Source organism: Salmo trutta, chromosome 7 (assembly GCF_901001165.1).
Source record: "Salmo trutta chromosome 7, fSalTru1.1, whole genome shotgun sequence".
NCBI classification, from domain to species: domain Eukaryota; kingdom Metazoa; phylum Chordata; class Actinopteri; order Salmoniformes; family Salmonidae; genus Salmo; species Salmo trutta.
Window position 1 is genome coordinate 6582234 of NC_042963.1, and position 17677 is coordinate 6599910.

The following is a 17677-nucleotide window of genomic DNA, read 5'->3' on the forward strand; positions in this document are numbered from 1 at the left end:
GGTAGAGATACTCTCAATGATCGGCTATGAAAAGCCAACTGACATTTACTCCTGAGGTGCTGACCTGTTGCACCCTCGACAACTACTGTGATTATTATTATTTGACCATGCTGGTCATTTATGAACATTTGAACATCTTGGCCATGTTCTGTTATAATCTCCACCCGGCACAGCCAGAAGAGGACTGGCCACCCCTCATAGCCTGGTTCCTCTCTAGGTTTCTTCCTAGGTTTTGGCCTTTCTAGGGAGTTTTTCCTAGCCACCATGCTTCTACACCTGCATTGCTTGCTGTTTGGGGTTTTAGGCTGGGTTTCTGTACAGCACTTTGAGACATCAGCTGATGTAAGAAGGGCTATATAAATACATTTGATTTGATTTGAGTTACACCAGCTCTGTCAGGAGGAATGGGCCAAAATTCACCCAACTTATTGAGGGAAGCTTGTGGAAGGCTACCCAAAACGTTTGATCCAAGTTAAACAATTTAAAGGCAATGCTACCAAATACTAATTGAGTGTATGTAAACTTCTGACCCACTGGGAATGTGATGAAAGAAATAAAAGCTGAAATAAATAATTCTCTCTACTATTATTCTGACATTTCACATTCTTAAAATAAAGTGGTGACCCTAACTGACCGAAAACAGGTAATTTTTACTAGGATTAAATGTCAGGAATTGTGAAAAACTGAGTTTAAATGTATTTGGCTAAGGTGTATGTAAACTTCCGACTTCAACTGTATGTTTGGAGTTACCTTTCTAGCTAATAGGCTATGTTAGAGTTTACACCTCTTACAATTATAATGTGGGGAGGTCAAAATAATGAAAAACGATCTACCAAATCTATTCATGTTAAAATGTTGATTACGTCTCCTTGCCATTATCATTCACCTGATGATAAGACAAGATGTGGAGACAAGTTTTTGCTAACGTATGATTGGGGTCCCTGGTTCACCAGTTTGTCTGGGAGGGGGTCCCAGGGAAAGAAAAGGCCTCTGGTCTATACCAGTGCAGCAATATTAAGCATGAATCCTATTATGAAGACACTTGATGGCAATGTTTAGTTGTGTTTTATCTTCATGTGGCCTTATGAATTTCAGCAATGATTGCAAGGTCAGTCTATTACTACACAGCGGTGACCCTGCCTGATTATTCCTAACACACTGACTTTGTCAATGTTACTGTATTTGAGGGATTATGGAGTATAGCCACAGCTAGTGTAAAGGAAGTTGGGCATAATTTCATACACACACACGCATGCACGCACGCACGCACGCACACACACACACACACACACACACACACACGTGCGCGCGCACACACACACACACACACACACACACTTTGTATGCAAATGAAACATCAGATAAAACAAAGGCCGTACCACAAAAGGCAAACGTATAACAAACAAATAGCTGTTTACTTCTTCTACATGTACACTACACCAAGCCACCACAGGCAATGATTTATTAGCAATTCCTTTCACCATAGAATACATCAAATACATCAATGCAGCAGCATTGTTAAGTGATAATTACATTCATCATTAATTAAAACATAAAACAACGATGTTATCAGGATTGTTTCTCTACACAGTTAGAAACAACAGATGAAACACTATTACAATATGCACTTTATTCAAAGCCTTGATATGGTTTTTCTTCTTCATATAAAATAGTTATTTGGTCAGTTCATAATCAGGTATCTGATACCAATTTAGCGTCAAACATTTAATTCAGCAAATCAATGAGTTTTAGATTGTGAAAAGATTGTGAAATATTCAGGAGGCCTGTTTTATAGCACACAGAATTTGATAGTTTTGCTCTGATGATTTTTTATCCACCAAGTGTTTTGGTGTTTCACTGGAAACTGTGAGGCTTAAGCTTTTGAGAGACAGAGAGCTATACACGTCAGAAACAAACCGCACGTGCCTACATTTGACAAGCGATCACAAAATATTACCCATCAAATAAATATAGACAAATCAAACACGCTTTGAACACAGAAAAAGACAAAAGGAGAGGGCTTGCAGAGAAATTCGGATCATCCACTATTCGACTTTGATTCATTAGGATTCTGGCTTGTGTAAAACACAGTGATGTAGCTAAGTATCTAAAAAGATACCACAAAATGTATCCTTACATTCTTCTAATCATAAGATAATTATTGCTTAGTAATAAAAACATTCATTTAGAACAGATTTTACGTTCCCCAGCAAGAAAACCAAACATTTCGCTCAAACAGAAAGGGGAAGTAAAAGAGTTTTAGGAGGGGTTCTGAAAGACTCTGATGGGGTTGTCCACTGAAAGTTCAAAGTAATGTAAATGTTACAACCAAAATGCAGACACATATTCCGCCAAAGAACTTGTTTGATCACCTGCCTGATTGCACTACACCACTGTGTTGGCTCCACATGAAGCTACTGCAGTAATCACACTAATCAGATAGACGCGAAGTTGCATTCATGGGGTTGGTTTGATTCTGATTCTGTGGCTTAATTCTCACTTGCCTTTCATAAACAAGGGCATACAAGAAGGGGTTCAAACAGCTGTTGATTAAGATCAGAGCCTTGGCATTATCCCCAACCATCCTCCTAAAAGATTTAATGTTGTTGTAGTCCCCCGGATGAGCCGTTCTGACTAAAGTAGTTACAATATCTACCACATTGATGACATTTACAGGTATCCAGAATATAAAGAAGCTTACTAAAATGCTGGTCACTAGATTTTTCATTCTCTGATGCCTTGAGACAGCCTTTCGATGCATTGAGCATTCCTCTTCTGTGTCCTCTGGCTTGGTCCTCTTCTGGAAACAAAAGTAACATGTGGCCAGGATGGAGAAAGGGATGACAAACCCAAAAATAGTCTCCATCAGAAGAATTGACACTTTCTCCCATTCCAACCTTGTACTCCTTTGGCACCTCAGCCGTCCCCTCTTGGGCTCAACCCCTCGAGTGAAGACAATGGGGAAGGCGAGAACACACACCAGTACCCAGAGGCCCACCAGCATCTTATTATGTCGCTTCTTGAGGTGTTGCTCCTTGGAAGGGTTGCTCATTGTGTTTCTAGTCTCATTCTTCGCAATGCAGAGCCGGTGCACACCTATCAAGGTGACATTCAGAACACTGCCATACAAACAGCAGTACAGGCCGTAGGTGGAGAGGCCACACATCCAAGTACCAAGGCTCCATTCATAGGTCAGTACGTAGATGACCAGAGGGATGGTGCTGAGGGACAAAGTGTCTGAAACAGCTAGGCTCAGGATCAACTTCAGAGAGAAGCTCTTGTTCTCCTTCAACGTCACGTGCTTGATTTTTTTAGCAATGGTGACGATCACTGCTATATTGCAAGGCAGTCCCACTAGAAAGCACAGCCCCAGAACCAAGCAAGGGGCTACAACATTAAAGTCCCTGGAGGTATTGTTGGAGGTGAGATTGCTGTCCAAGATGGTGGTACGGTTGGAAGTAAAGTTCCCATCAAAGTTGAAGGAGGTAGAAAAGTTGGTCGGCTGCATGGTGAAATGGCTTTGTGTTAGTACTCCGCAGCAGAGTGAAGAGAAACAGAAGCTCAGGAAAATAACTTGGTTCATGTTTTAAATGAGCATGACAACATCTACTCCTCCCCCCACACACACTTGGTTCACCAATCAAATGTTAGCCTACTTGGCACCTTTTCAAAAATATTCTATACATTGTGTATCACCTGAAGCATTTTACATAATTTTGCATTTATTAAGAAGATAGATATTTGAGGGCAACAGTGGTAGATAGCAGATTACAAGAAAGGAAACTGTCCTCATACTAAAAATCTTTTGAAGAAAATAAACAATCTGTGGACCTTGTCTATCCATTTTTCTTGCTTATAGATGTTATGGTCGGTAGTTGCCTGACAAAGCTGTGATCCTGGAGGTTAGAAGCTCTGCTATTCTCCATTCGCAATGCTCTGACTATACTGGACATTTATAGCTAGTTCTGTTTGATCCTTGTGTAGGCTATTCCATTTTTACAATGCTATCTTGGAACATTCTTTATCAGCATATGCCACATTACCAGTGTCATGAATTGAGTTTATGACAACACACTTTGACCACAAAACCAATGACCACAACTGTTGTGTAAGTTGTTGGCACAAATGACACACTGGCACTACAAGTCTTGCTTTCAATATCAGTCTAGACATGCTGTCACTTATGGCCACTAAGATGAAAGTTGTCATATTGTCATCATCTGAACAATATGCTTAATTGACAAATGAACAACATTCTATACACCGCTATTGATGTAGAATAGTCTTATGGCGATCAGTTGGAATAGACAAACTTTTGTAACTTTTTAAGACTGGTGTAATAGCTACGCTATCACTAGTATTGAAACAGCAATATTACAATCTGGTCAGTATATTAAAGAAAACTGTTTCTTAGTTTAATGTTTTAAAACTATCTTTAATTGAATATAAAAGATAACTCCTTGGTAATTCATTGAAAAGTCAAGAAAGACAATGAAGTATGTTACGATGATTAAAAACACAAAAGCACACTGTTTTATTTTGTTAACATCTACACCAACATAAAAATTCTACTTTTGTGTGAATACAAAAAGGTTTCATGTCACAAAGTTATAATTCTGTGAGAATAAAAAAGTTGACACAGAAAACGATTAAAAACATCTTATTTTCTATACAGATCAATATTCAAATGTTTAGTACCACTGGGCACTCTGTTTAAAGGCAGGTGTAGTGGAATCCTGCTTGCCCCTTTTCCTCTGCTCAGACTGAACTCACAGAGACAGTCCTTGGTCACCACACTCAGGTTGTTGGGATTTCATTGTAAATTAAGTTGAACCTGCAACAAAAATAAAAAGCTTGTATTGTGAATATACAAACGAATCTAAAAACAATGCACGTCTGTCCATCTTCAAGCTGAATTAATTTAATTTTGTCTTATGAATTACAGTATTTCATATTATGGTGAATATACAGGAGTACCTTACCTGCTCACAAGCTGTGGGAGACTGGATATGATTGGCCCGTAGCCTGGTGCATTGTCATACAGCTCAAACAGAGAGTCAGTCACCAGCTTATAGTTCTTGGGACTGCAAACAGTGCTGGGAGAAATCTGGGAGACGACAATATCCACATCCGCTCACAGACACACTGCAGAGTATATCAACATGATAACTACACACCAACATGTGATCGTCTGCTTAACTACTACATCATGTTTGTAACCACAGCCATCAGCATCAGTCAATCGATACGAACTATGTCACAGTCAAACATTACAGGCTGGTCAAAGTACCTTTGTCCTGCAAGTGAACAAGGATGAGATTATTGTGCTCCTTGGGTTTGGTCATGTGTGCTGGGATGTAGCGGTACTGTAGATAAAACAGAAAAACACATACTTCATAGATTCTCATGACATGGATTTTTATATACTAAAATTCAAAAAGGCCAGCATAAGTATGAAAGGCTATGGAAACCAAGAGACCTGGGACAGGTCAGGTGACTTCTCGGAGTCACCATTAGAGTAAGATGACAGGAAGGACAGCACACCCACCTCAAATCAAATCATATTGGTCACATACACACGGATAGCAGATGTTAATGTGAGTGTAACAAAATGCTTGTGGTTCTAGTTCTGACAGTGCAGCAATATCTAACAACTACCTAATACACACAAATCTAAGTAAAGGAATGGAATAATAATATATCCATATAAATATATGGATGAGCAATGACATAGCGGCATAGGCAAGATGCAATAGATGGTATAAAATACAGTATATACATATGGGTTGAGTAATGCAAGATATGTAAACATTATTAAAGTGGCATTATTAAAGTGACTAGTGATCCATTTATTAAAGTGGCCAATGATTGCAAGTCTGTATGTAGGCAGCAGCCTCTCTGTGTTAGTGATGGCTGTTTAACAGTCTGATGGCCTTGAGATAGCTGTTTTTCAGTCTCTCGGTCCCAGATTTGTGCACAAAATGAGAGAAATAAGCTTTTTTTTTGCATATGGAACATGTCTGGGATCTTTTATTTCAGCTCATGAAACGTGAGACCAACACGACTGGCATGCGTGTTTGCCACCACAGAATTCTCCAGAAGACAGGCAAAAGCTGTCTAGTCATTTGGTTAACCATCTAAAATGAAACTGAAATAATCAACTCCTCCTTCCCTGGAATGCATCACTCATCACACTTGTGGTTTTACTCTGTGATGGGAAAATTACAATTTCTTGTCAATGTGTTACCATTCAGAAGGGTTCAAAGTGTAACCCTTTTACCTAGAACGTGATGGCAAAGTGGTTTTATTGTCCATTGTTGCCAATAGCTAGGTTTCCATCCAATTTGCGACCGATATTCATGCGAATATTTCAAAATCTGCATAAAATAATATGCGCATTTTTCCCACCAGTGAGCGTTTTCATCAAACTGACTTTTTGTGGATAAAAGCCTGTGCGTGATGATGCAGTTCACATAAAATTACTTTTACTGTCAAAATCCCATGTACTGAATGAAAATACAAGTTAAATGGGTTTGCATTGCATTTTCAACTCTACTGATGGTTTTGTAACAAAAACCAAAACACAAAAGTGTTGCGTTATTTAGCAGATGTGCCAACTCTGGTATCGGCACATGCGCTACATCCAACAGCTCGCTGATACAGTGCCAGTAGGCTACAGTACCTACAGTATGAGGTTATTATGGATAAGAGCGATATCATTTGTATTTGTCAAACGGCAGCCAAGCATCGATCATCATGTCACCAGAATAAGACACTCAATATTTATTGGAAAGAAGCATCAAGCTCATCACCTTGCACATTCACCACCTTGTGAAGTTCATAACTTATTTCATCTATAGCCAGTGGTGGAAAAAGTATCCAAATGTCATACTTGAGTAAAAGTAAAGATAACTTAACAGAAAATGACTCAAGTAAAAGTGAAAGTCACCCAGTATAATACTACTTCAGTAAAAGTCTAAAAGTATTTGATTTTAAATATACTTAAGTATGAAAAGTAAATGTAATTTAAAAAATATAATTAAGTTTCAAAAGTAGAAGTATAAATCTCAAATTCCTTATATTAGGCAAACACGATGGCACAATTTTCTTGTTTTTTATTTATTTACGGATAGTCAGGAGCACAATCCAACACTAACATAATTTACAAATGAAGCATTTGTGTTTAGTGAGTCTGCCAGATCAGAGGCATTAGGGATGACCAGGGATGTTCTCTTGATAAGTGCGTGAATTGGACCATTTTCCTGTCCTGTTAAGCATTCAAAATGTAACGAGTACTTTTGACCGTCAAGGAAAATGTAAGGAGTAGAAAGTACATTTTCTTTAGAAATGTAGTAAGTAAAAGTAATCAAAAATATAAATAGTAAAGTACAGATACCCCAAAAAACGACTTAAGTAGTACTTTAAAGTATTTTTACTTAAGTACTTTACAGCACTGTCTATAGCCTAATAAACCGCATGTTTTCCTGGGTCATAGTGGAAGGACCACACAACATATCCTCGCATGACTTCAAGTTTACTGTGATATACAGTACCTGTCAAAAGTTTGGACACACCTACTCAGTGAAGGGTTTCTTTCATTTTACTATTTTCTATTTTGTAAAATAATAGTGAAGACATCAAAACTATGAAATAACACATATGGAATCATGTAGTAACCAAAAAAGTGTTGGTTCCACGTTTCATGAGCTGAAAAAAAAGTTTGCAGAAACGCTCCATACGCACAAAAAGATTATTTCTCTCAAGTTTTGAGCACTATATATTTTATAGTTTAGATTCTTCAAAGTAACCACCCTTTGCTTTGATGACAGCTTTGCACTCTTGACATTCTCTCAACCAGCTTCACCTGGAAGGATTTTCCAACAGTCTTGAAGAAATTCCTACATATGCTGAGCACCTGTTGGCTGCTTTTCCTTCACTTTTCCTTCACAATTCATCCCAAACCATCTCAATTGGGTTGAGGTAGGGTGATTGTGGAGGCCAGGTCATCTGATGCAGCACTCCATCACTCTCCTTTTTGGTCAAATACCCCTTACACAGCCTGGAGGTGTGTTGGGTCATTGTTGAAGAAACTTTCAAAGTTATTGAAATTTCCCAGATTGACTGACCTTCATGTCTTAAAACCTGTTGGGGATAGGGGGCAGTATTTGCACGGCCGGATAAAAAACGTACCCGATTTAATCTGGTTACTACTCCTGCCCAGTAACTAGAATATGCATATAATTGTTTGATTTGGATAGAAAACACCCTAAAGTTTCTAAAACTGTTTGAATGGTGTCTGTGAGTATAACAGAACTCATTTGGCAGGCCAAAACCTGAGAAGATTCCAAACAGGAAGCGCTCTCTCTGACTATTTCTTGGCCTTCTTGATCATCTCTATCCAAAACAGGGGATCTCTGGCATAACGTGACATTTTCTAACGCTCCCATAGGCTCTCAGAAGGCGCCAGAACATTGAATGATGACTTTGCAGGCCATGGCTGAAAAACAGTAGCGCATTTGGATAGTGGTCGATCTGAGAACAATGAGACTGGGGCGCTCGTGCACGAGACTCCACCATGTTTACATTTTCAGTCTTTGAACGAAAACAACGACTCCCGGTCGGAATATTATCATAAAAATTGATTTTAAACAGTGTTTGACATGCTTCGAAGTACGGTAATGGAATATTTTGAATTTTTTTGTCACAAAACGCACCGGGCGCGTCACCCTTCTTTACCCTTCGGATAGTGTCTTGAGCACGAACAAAACGCCGCTATTTGGATATAACTACGGATTATTTGGAACCAAACCAACATTTGTTATTGAAGTAGAAGTCCTGGGAGTGCATTCTGACGAAGAACAGCAAAGGTAATCCAATTTTTCTTATAGTAAATCTGAGTTTGGTGAGGGCCAAACTTGGTGGGTGTCAAAATAGCTAGCCTGTGATGGCCGGGCTATCTACTCAGAATATTGCAAAATGTGCTTTCACCGAAAAGCTATTTTAAAATCGGACATAGCAATTGCATAAAGGAGTTCTGTATCTATAATTCTTAAAATAATTGATATGTTTTTTGTGAATGTTAATCGTGAGTAATTTAGTAAATTCACCGGAAGTGTTCAGTGGGAATGCTAGTCACATGCTAGTCACATGCTAATGTAAAAGGCTGGTTTTTGATATAAATATGAACTTGATTGAACAAAACATGCATGTATTGTATAACATAATGTCCTAGGAGTGTCATCTGATGAAGATCATCCAAGGTTAGTGCTGCATTTAGCTGTGGTTTTGTTTTTTGTGACATTATATGCTAGCTTGAAAAATGGGTGTCTGATTATTTCTGGCTGGGTACTCTGCTGACACAATCTAATGTTTTGCTTTCGTTGTAAAGCCTTTTTGAAATCGGACAGTGTGGTTAGATTAACGAGAGTCTTGTCTTTAAAATGGTGTAAAATACAGCGAAAGCAAAACATTAGATTATGTCAGCAGAGTACCCAGCCATTTTTCAAGCTAGCATATCATGTCACAAAAAACAAAACCACAGCTAAATGCAGCACTAACCTTTTATGATCTTCATCAGATGACACACCTAGGACATTATGTTATACAATACATGCATGTCTGTTCAATCAAGTTCATATTTATATCAAAAACCAGCTTTTTACATTAGCATGTGACGTTCAGAACTAGCATTCCCACCGAACACTTCCGGTGATTTTACTAAATTACTCACGATAAACGTTCACAAAAAGCATAACAATTATTTTAAGAATTATAGATACAGAACTCCTCTATGCACTCGATATGTCCGATTTTAAAATAGATTATTGCAAAATGTGCTTCATCCGAAAAGCTAAGTACATAGCCCAGCCATCACGGGCTAGCTATTTAGACACCCAACCAGTTTAGCCTTCACCAAAATCACATTTCCTATAAGAAAAATGTTCTTACCTTGCTTGTTCTTCGTCAGAATGCAGTCCCAGGACTTCTACTTCAATAACAAATGTAGGTTTGGTCCCAAATAATCCATCGTTATGTTCCATCAAGACGTTTTGTTCGTGCGTTCTAGACACTATCCCAACGCTAAATCTCGGCCACGAGCATGACGCAGAATGTGACAAAAAATTTCTAAATATTCCATTACCGTACTTCGAAGCATGTCAACCGCTGTTTAAAACCAATTTTTATGCAATTTATCTCGTAGAAAAGCGATAATATTCCGACCGGGAATCTGCCTGTCTGTATACTGAGGGAAAAACCGAAAGCCGGGGGCGGGGCGGGTCGCGAGCGTAAGGCTTAGTCCACTGAGTGACCACTTAGCTTTTGCTCTCCTTTGTTTCAGCCTGGGCTTTGAATTACGTCATTCCTGTTTTTCCCGGGCTCTGAGACTCCATTGGAGACGTGGGAAGTGTCACGTAACAGCAGAGATCCTTAGTTTTTGGGAGAGATGTCAAACAAAGAAAATAAAAGGTCTGACAGGGTACTTCCTGAACAGAAGCATCTCAGGTTTTTGCCTGCCATAGGAGTTCTGTTATACTCACAGACACCATTCAAACAGTTTCAGAAACTGTGGAGTGTTTTCTCTCCAAAGCGAATAATTATATGCATATTCTAGTTTCTGGGCAGGACTAATAATCAGATTAAATCGGGTACGTTTTTTATCCAGCCGTGAAAATACTGCCCCCTAGCCATAAGAGGTTAATAGAAATGCATTCCAGGTGACTACATGCCTCATGAAGCTGGTTGAGAGAATGCCAAGAGTGTACAAAGCTGTCATCAAGGCAAAGGGTGGCTACAATGAAGTATCTCAAATATAAAATATATTTTGATTTGTTGAACACTTTTTTGGTTACTACATGATTCCATATGTTGTTTCATGGTTTTGATGTCTTCACTATTATTCTACAATGTAGAAAATAGTAAAAAATAAATTAAAACCCTGGAAGGAGTAGGTTGTCCAAACTTTTGACTGGTACTGTAGGTATTCCTCTTGTCCAGGTGGAATGGGGCGGTGTGCAGTGCAACGGCGATTGAGTCGTCCGTGGATCTGTTGGGGCGGTATGCAAATGGTGGTGGGTGAAGGATGTCGGGTATGGTGGAGGTGATATGGTCCTCGACTTTCAAAGCACTTGATGATGACAGAAGTGAGGGTTGTGATAGTTATTTAGTTAATTTACCCTGGCTGGCTTGGGTACAGGAACAATGGTGGCCATTTTGAAGCAAGTGGTGATGACAGACTGGGATAGTAAGAAGTTGGAAAAGGCCTGTAAACACTCCAGCCAGCTGGTCGTGGCATGCTCTGAGGACGCAGCTTGGATGCCGTCTGGGCCGGAGGCCTTGCAAGGTCCTTGAAGGTCCTATTCGCGTCAGCTACAGAGATCGGGGGCCCACAGATCTCGTGAGCAGCGGCTCTGTGTTGTTTTCCTCGAAGAGGGTGAAAAGGTGTTTAGCTTATCTGGCAGTGAGGCCTCTGAGTCCTCGACGTGGCTGGTTTTCCATTTATAATCCATGATTGTCTGAAGTCCCTACCACGTGTCTTTTGTCTGAGCCATTGAATTGCAACTCAACTTTATCCCTTTACTGTCTTTTTGCCTCTGATTGTCTTGCAGAGGTCATCATCCATGTTTCCAGTCACTTTACCGTGGTTAAAGCGGTGGTTTCAGTTTGGCGTGAATGCTGCCTTCTATCCATGGTTTCTGGTTGGGTATGTTCTAATCCTCACTTTAGGAACAACATCCTCTATAAACTTCCTGATGAACCCAGAGACTGTGTCAGTGTATTTGTCAATGTTATTCCCAGAGGCAGCCCAGAGCATATCCCAGTCCGTGTGATCAAGCTTTCCTGTAGCATGGATTCCGATTGGTTAACCAGCATTGAACAGACCTTACCACGGGTAATTTAATTTCTGCCTATTGGCGGGGAGTAGCAGAATGGAGGCGTGGTCAGATTTTCAGAATGAGGGGCAAAGGAGGGCTTTGTATTTGTCCGTTGTGTCAAGCTGGGTAAAGGACAAACTGGGAATGGTTACATCTGTAAAAATTTTGAGAAGTGGAATTGTTCTGATTTTTTGTGTATCCGCCTCTGAGGAGAAGTGGGAGCTTCGTGTCACGCAGCTCAATGCTCAACCTGTGGTGTGCTTTGCTCTCCGGAGCAGGGCACCGCTAAAAGGAGTGATCAGTGGGGTAGCCTTGAATGTAGCGGTGGATCAAATGAAAAGGTATATTCCTAGTGTTTGTGACACCCACCGTTTGGTGAGACGTAGACCCGGTGGCAATGGCATGACAGAATACCTTCTGTCTTGTTGAGCTTTGACAGAGTTTCTACGTTAGGTTATATTTGCTATTCTGTGAGGGCCTATGTTCCAAACCCGCTTCGGTGCTTTAGGTGCCAAGGATTCGAACGTGTATGTTTTTCCCAAAACCCCCTTTTTTTTGGTGACCAAAATGTGAAAACCACTCTCCGACCTGCGAAAGACAGCAATAAAAAAACACAGCGTCTAGTCTGCCAAAAAGCCACATGAAGAAGAAGGCATCTTTATTTACTTTGTGTTTGCACATCCAGTTGGCGCGTCACACTGCTAGCAAGCTATACTGAACAAAAATGTTAAACACAACATGTAAAGTGTTGGGCCCATGTTTCATGAGTTGAAATACAAATCCCAGAAATGTTCCATATACACAAAAAGCTTATTTCTCTCAAATGTTGTGCACAAATTTGTTTACACTGCTTTTAGTGAGCAATTCTCCTTTGCCAATATACAGTAATCCATCCACCTAACAGGTGTGGCATATCAAGAAGCTGATTAAACAGCATGATCATTACACAGGTACACGTTGTGCTGGGGACAATAAAAGGCAACTTTAAAATGTGCTGTTTTGCCACACAACACATGCCAAAGATGTCTCAAGTTTTGATGGAGCGTGCAATTGGCATGCTGACTGCAAAAATGTCCACCAGAGCTGTTGCCATAGAATTTAATGTTAATTTCTCTCCCATAAACCGCCTCCAATATTGTTTTAGAGAATTTGTCAGTAAGTCCAACCGGGCTCATAATCGCCTTCCCTGGACGCCCACATCCAGCTTCTTCACCTGCGGGATCATCTGAAGGGGGTGGGGGAATTTCTCTCTGTAACAAAGCCATTTTGTGGGGGAAAAACTCATTCTAATTGGCTGGGCCTGTCTCCCCAGTGGTTAGGCCTGGCTGCAAAGTGGGTAGGCCTATGCCCTCCCAGGCCCAACCATCGCTGTACCCCTACCCAGTCATGTGAAATCCATAGATTAGGGCCTAATGATTTTATTTCAATTGACTGATTTCCTTATATGAACTGTAACTCATTAAAATCTTAGAAATTATTGCATGTTGCATTTATCATTTTGTTCAGTATACTTGACTCTGTTTGACGATGACTACTATAATATCATCAGTATACACCTATCATAATAATTGGGGAAAAGTGAGGGATTTTTTAAAACAATGTTTTGATCATCACCCTTTTTTGGTTTAGGTGACCTGCTCCAATTCCACACAATGCTTATTAATGTCCCATCCCTGATTTCTGAAGAATCCTCAGGTCAGCTCTAATTAGGCTTCACAAAGATGAACTGGTTAGTCATTACTTACCTTAGTCTAGAACTTCCTAGTCTAGAGATAATTCATCTGAAGTTAAGCAATGTCTCAGAAAGTCATTCAAATTCCCTGTCTTAGGTCAGTTAGGATCACCACTTTATTTTAAGAATGTGAAATGTCAGAATAATAGTAGAGATAATGATTTATTTCAGCTTTCATTTCTTTCATCACATTCCCAGTGGTTTCAGAAGTTTACATACACTCAATTAGTATGTGGTAGCGTTGCCTTTAAATTGTTTAACTTGGGTAAAATGTTTCGGGTAGCCTTCCACAAGCTTCCCACAATAAAGTGGGTGAATTTTGGCCCATTCCTCCTGACAGAGCTGGTGTAACTGAGTCAGGTTTGTAGGCCTCCTTGCTCGCACACGCTTTTTCAGTTCTGCCCACACATTTTCTATAGGATTGAGGTCAGGGCTTTGTGATGGCCACTCCCATACCTTGACTTTGTTGTCTTTAAGGCATTTTGCCACAACTTTGGAAGTATGCTTGGGGTCATTGTCCATTTGGAAGATCATTTGCGACCAAGCTTTAACTTCCTGACTGATGTCTTGAGATGTTGCTTCAATATATTCACATAATTTTCCTTGCTCATGATTCCATCTATTTTGTGAAGTGCACCAGTCCCTCCTGCAGCAAAGCACCCCCACAACATGATGCTGTCACCACCGTGCTTCACAGTTGGGATGGTGTGCTTCGGCTTGCAAGCCTCCCTTTCTCCTCCAAACATAACGATGGTCATTATGACCAAACAGTTCTATTTTTGTTTCATCAGACCAGAGGACATTTCTCCAAAAAGTATGATCTTTGTCCCCATGTGCAGCTGCAAACCATAGTCTGGCTTTTTTATTGCGGTTTTGGAGCAGTGGCTTCTTCCTTGCTGAGCGGCCTTCAGGTTATGTCAATATAGGACTCGTTTTACTGTGGATATAGATACTTTTGTACCTGTTTCCTCCAGCATCTTCACAAGGTCCTTTGCTGTTGATCTGGGATTCATTTGCACTTTTTGCACCAAAGTACGTTCATCTTTAGGAGACAGAACGCTTCTCCTTCCTGAGTGGTATGATGGCTGCGTGGTCCCAAAGGTGTTAATACTTGCGTACTATTTTTGTACAGATGAACGTGGTACTTTCAGGCGTTTGGAAATTGCTCCCAAGGATGAACCAGACTTGTGGAGGTCTACAATCTTTTGTCTGAGGTCTTTACTGATTTCTTTTGATTTTCCCATGATGTCAAGCAAAGAGGCACTGAGTTTGAAGGTAGGCCTTGAAATACATCCACAGGTACACCTACAATTGACTCAAATGATGTAAATTAGCCTATCAGAAGCTTCTAAAGCCATGACATCATTTTCTGGAATTTTCAAGCTGTTTAAAGGCACAGTCAACTTAGTGTATGTAAACTTCTGACCCACTGGAATTGTGATACAGTGAATTATAAGTGAAATAATCTGTTTGTAAACAATTGTTGTAAAAAATTACTTGTGTCATGCACAAAGTAGATGTCCTAACCAACTTGCCAAAACTATAGTTTGTTAATTAACAAGACATTTGTGGAGTGGTTGAAAAATGAGTTTTAATGACTCCAACCTAAGTGTATGTAAACTTCTGACTTCAATTGTATATATTTTCATAAATGCAACACAGGTTGGAATGTCTGACTAGAATATGGGGCAAATCTACATTTTTTTTCAGATTTGAGGTGTTTGAATTCGTTGACTAAATGCGAGACATGATTGTTTGGTTGCAGGACACGGGACAAAGAGCCAAAATGCAGGACTGTCCCGCACAATCTGGGACATTTGGTCGCCCTGGACTGCCATACGATCTGCACCCACCTCAAAAGACGAGGCATCCATTCAGATTTGGCTCAAAGCCACACATTTGAATAAATACCCGAAACTACCCTCAATTGCTCTTTCCACTTTGTGGACAGGAAACCTACAGAGGAGCACCCTATTCCAGAAAAGTATCTTGGCTACGATGCCCATGTAAAGAAGGAAAGGCAACTACTGTTCAGGACGTCATCAATTCAAACAAGTAATGTGTGTAACGTTAAAGCTAACACTAGCTAGCCAAGTGGGAAAGGTGCTAACATGTAATAAAATAATATACTTACATAGCTGCTCTAGCTAAGGAAACACGATCCAACTCTGAACACACTGACCATACTAGTAGGTCAGCTACAATTAATGTTAGTCACATGGTAGCCTACCTGTTTACTTTCTTTGCCAACAACAAGCTGCTAGTCTGTGTAGATATGAGAACATGCATTCAGGTTAGAAAATGTAGCTAGCTAACGTTACCTAATTGATTTGAGACACATTGTATTTAGCTAACTTACTTGTTTTTTATGTTTGAGTGTTATGTTATGTCGGAGTGATCAGAGGAACGACTGAGCATTCAAGTGCTCGGAAGGAAAGCAAGAAACCTTCTCATCATTGACAGCCGAAATCGCTGCCATTTTCAGCGGTGCATGACATCAGAGTTCAGCATGTGGGACAGATCAGGGTCCAGAAATCAGTCGTTTCCAGTTGTAATTACAAGTTGGAGGGGCCTTCATGTGTATTTTCCCAGTAGGAAGGTCGTATTTACAGTTCCCAACATGACGTGTATGTGGCATTGGTCAAGTTTGCAAAAAATAAGTAGTTAACATTCTTACATTTTGTACAGATGATCGTCATGGTGACAGTTTACCGCAAAGCTGTAACTTTACTGAATATGAGGATGACCAGATGCAAACTGCGGAATTCAAATCAAGTGGGAAGATTCAGCTACATGACAAAATGGCCTCCAAATAAATCCACCTGTCATAAACAAATCCAATGTAACAAAGTTGAGGAACTATTAACCAAAACCGTTCAAGAACGACACCAGCTCAACAATTTACACTGGCCTACCTTTTCTTGCATTCTTTGCACGTTTCTTTCCTTACACCTTTCAACAGCACCAACTTCAAACTGGACATCATGGATCTAATACTGATGACCCTGATGAGGCAGAAATTCAACCTAATCCAAGGAGATCTTGCAGGTTTTTTTTTCCTGTTTCCCAGAGTCTTGTAAGCAGGATCATATCCCACTGGATGAAAGTAATGAAGGAGCAAAAATACTTAGAATCTGTACTGCTTGTTAACCTCTACCCTCAGTGCCACCCTCTACTCCCACCCCCAAAAATGAGTTTTCCTTACATTTTTGATGAGCTAACAGCTATCATATAGTTCTTACAGAAATCATGTAAAATAATTATTCTGCTTAGAAAAAATATACATATACATTAGAAAATACTATAATTTCATGATAGGCCTCTTTTTGGTAAAATACTATAATTTCATGATAGGCCTCCTTTTGGTAAAATACTCCACCACTCCCTCTTCCCCACACACAAACGAGAGCACTTGTAAAATGCTCACTTTTATTTTTAACTACATTTATTGTCATTGCATACATGTTTGTTTCATTGTGACTTTAGTCCAGTTCTGCCCATGTACAATACTGTCCTTGCAAAGCCATAGACAATGATGCATTATAACCATGGATTTCTTTTGTTACGGAAGATGATGATTAATCAAAAATGTTTTAATATTTTGATGAGTCTGCAATCTTGACAAGCATTATGTATATTTAAAAACATCCGATCATCAACATCCGATCAGTGCAAATGAATAAAAAAGAAATACAACGCCAATTGAATGTAAAGTATCACTCCTAGCAAATCAGAGAAACTCATATTTCAGTAATAAAGAAAACACTGATAAATACTAAGTCTAAATGAACACTGCTAAATCTAATACAATGATAATTCTTAGTGCAATTTCAATTATACGCCACCTTACATTTCCCTCTTCTAAGATTATAGTCTACAGGTGTTACTTATGATGCAGCCTCTGATACAGTTACTTTATACATTCCAAGGGTCATTGATGTATTGCAACCTTGTGAATTCTCACAACTCTGTAATATTGCACAGTATAGTATTATCAGTTCAAAAGGAAGATTGTCAAGACCTGGGCTGTTTTCCATGTAGATGTGTCCTCCACAGTCAAAGGAAGTGCACT

At 39.7% G+C, this 17677-nt stretch overlaps 1 long non-coding RNA gene across 2 annotated transcripts; it reads right to left on the reverse strand.

The window, feature by feature from the left end:
- Positions 1–4424: 4424 nt before the first annotated feature.
- Positions 4425–17013, reverse strand: LOC115196815 (uncharacterized). 2 transcript variants are annotated; one of them, XR_003878913.1, is made up of 5 exons: positions 15965–16077; positions 15836–15870; positions 5291–5366; positions 4983–5145; positions 4425–4834 (listed from the first exon to the last, which is right to left on the reverse strand). It is a non-coding gene; the product is annotated as an uncharacterized LOC115196815 (long non-coding RNA). The 2 variants fall into 2 exon arrangements; XR_003878914.1 differs by lacking the exons at positions 15836–15870; positions 15965–16077 and adding an exon at positions 16521–17013.
- Between the last annotated feature and the right edge of the window lie 664 nt (positions 17014–17677).